Below are 2500 nucleotides of genomic sequence, written 5' to 3' on the forward strand. Positions count from 1 at the left end.
GGCTTCGCCCTGCTCAGGCATAGTTCACCATCTTTCGGGTCCCAACAGGTGTGCTTGCAGTCGAACCCTTCACATAAGCTCAAGGTCGGTCGATGATGCACCCCCAGAGAGGGGATCTCGCCCGTCAGCTTCCTTGTGCCTCAAAGGTTTTCAAACCCGCTGACTCGCACACATGTTAGACTCCTTCGTCCGTGTTTCAAGACGGGTCGAATGGAAAGCTAGCCAACCAACACCACGAGTGCGCAGGTGCACACAGCCCACCACAAGGGCGCACGCTTCGTTCCTCGACCACTGTAGCGGCAAACCGATAGGCAGTAATCCAAACCGCGCTTGTGACGATGCAGCAGCCCGTGTTGGTTTGCACCTCAAGTCGAGCGGTGGACCAGCCTGAGTCGTTCCACATCCGACCGAGATGCATCGACAGCCTCCATCCGCTTCCCTCCCGACAATTTCAAGCACTCTTTAACTCTCTTTTCAAAGTCCTTTTCATCTTTCCCTCGCGGTACTTGTTCGCTATCGGTATCTCGCCTGTATTTAGCCTTGGACGGAATTTACCACCCAATTATGGCTGCATTCCCAAACAACCCGACTCGCCGACAATGCCTCGTGATGCGGCAGGGTCCCGGGCCGACGGGGCTGTCATCCTCTAAGGCGCCCCCTTCCAAGGGACTTGGCCCAGGTCCGCCGCTGAGGACGCTTCTACAGACTACAATTCAGGCAGCGCCGCCGCCCAATTTTCATGCTGGGCTCTTCGAGGTTTGCTCGCCGCTACTAGGGGAATCCTTGTAAGTTTCTTTTCCTCTGCTTAATTATATGCTTAAACTCAACGGGTGTTCTCGCCTGAGCTAAGGTCACAAAGTTGGAGCTAAATCCGCCCTACCCCATGGGAGGACAAGAGAGAGCAAAGCAAGTTCGAGCGATGCCACACAAAGCCTGCATCGGCTAACGCCGACTGCCCATCCAAGGGGACAAGGTCACCGCTCGCTGACGCACACCACGAAACATCGCTTGAGGTATTTCAGTTGACAGCACCACATGGGGCACGAAAGACCAGCTCCGCTACTCCCTAGCATATTGCAGGGAGCGCGTTTGAATGGGATGCGACGCCAAGACAGATGTGCCCTCGACTGAGGCCTCGGGTGCAAATTGTGTTCAAAAACTCGATGATTCATGGGATTCTGCAATTCACACTAAGTATCACATTTCACTACGTTCTTCATCGTAACAAGAGCCAACATATCTGTTGCCGAGAGTCGTTTCCACGTATTACCGAAAAATCGGCCACAAAACTGGATAGGGGCACCCCCCACAACAAATGTAAGGCCAAGGGGAAAAAGGAGGAAAAACACATGAGAGAAAGAGAAACAAAGGTGTCTAACCCCCTCACGGGGGGAGGCTCGAACATAGGACAATCTCCCCCCAGCCCCACGCCCTCGCAAAAAGGGTGGAAATGCTTGGGACAACAATCGAGAAGGACTAGGGTGGCCACCCAGGGAGCTCGCACTACTTTTAGCCCTTCCTCGACACCAGCCCACAACAATTCCCCCTTTTCTTCGTAGAGCTAGGGAACAAAAGGAAGAGAACGGGGTAGAAAACAAAGCACAAACAAAGCACAAGCACCCCAAGCCCCGTGCCTTCGACAAAAGGGGGGAATTGAAGGGGACGACAATCGAGAAGGACGAGGGTGGCCACCCCGGGAGCTTGCATTGCGTTTCGTCCTTCCGGAACACCAATCCACAACAATCCCACCTTTTCTTCGTAAAGCTAGGGGCCACAAGGAAGAAGGGAAGAGAAAAACAAGAGAGAAAGGGATATATCAACCGCAGCTACCGGCTCACAAGGGGAGGAGGCTTCAAACAGAGAACAAGCTTCCCCAACCTCGTGCCTTCGCCGAAAAGGGGGGAACTGCAGGGGACTACGATCGAGAAGGACTAGGGTGGCCACCCTGGGAACTCTCACTGCTTTTCATCCTTCCCGAACACCAATCCACAACAATCCCACCTTTTCTCCGTAAAGCTAGGGGCCGAAAGAAGGGAAGAAAACAACATGAAAGAAAGAGAGATATCAAACGCGTCCACCGGCTCACAGGGGGAGGCTCAAATAGGGAACAAGCTTCCCCACCCCCGTGCCTTCGCAAAAAGGGGGGGAACTGCAGGGGATAGCGATCGAGAAGGACTAGGGTGGCCACCCTCAGAACTCGCACTGCTTTTCGTCCTTCCTGAACACACCAATCCACAACAATCCCACCTTTTCTCCGTAAAGCTAAGGGGCCAAAAGCAAGAAGGGAAGAAAACAACAGGAAAGCAAGAGATATCAAACGTGGCCACTAGCTCAAAAGGGGAGGCTCAAATAGAGAACAAGCTTCCCAAACCCCGCGCCTTCGGAAAAAGGGGGGAACTGCAGAGGACGGCGATCGAGAAGGACTAGGGTGGCCACCCTTGGAACTCGCACTGCTTTTCATCCTTCCTGAACACCATTCCACAACAATCACACCTCTCCT

At 53.6% G+C, this 2500-nt stretch overlaps 2 non-coding genes across 2 annotated transcripts in view; both read right to left on the reverse strand.

The window, feature by feature from the left end:
* LOC149195302 (25S ribosomal RNA) overlaps positions 1-854 on the reverse strand; it is a 3408-nt gene extending 2554 nt beyond the window's left edge. Inside the window, exon 1 of the ribosomal RNA XR_016255503.1 lies at positions 1-854. This exon is cut by the window's left edge and continues 2554 nt beyond it. This is a non-coding gene — a ribosomal RNA (25S ribosomal RNA).
* A 247-nt stretch (positions 855-1101) lies between these two features.
* On the reverse strand, positions 1102-1255 carry LOC149195303 (5.8S ribosomal RNA). Its single transcript, XR_016255302.1, has one exon. It is a non-coding gene; the product is annotated as a 5.8S ribosomal RNA (ribosomal RNA).
* Positions 1256-2500: the final 1245 nt, after the last annotated feature.

Source organism: Pinus tabuliformis, chromosome 2_2 (genome assembly GCF_031772625.1).
Source record: "Pinus tabuliformis cultivar Carrire ecotype Pingquan chromosome 2_2, CPIR1, whole genome shotgun sequence".
Classification (NCBI taxonomy): Eukaryota; Viridiplantae; Streptophyta; class Pinopsida; order Pinales; family Pinaceae; genus Pinus; species Pinus tabuliformis.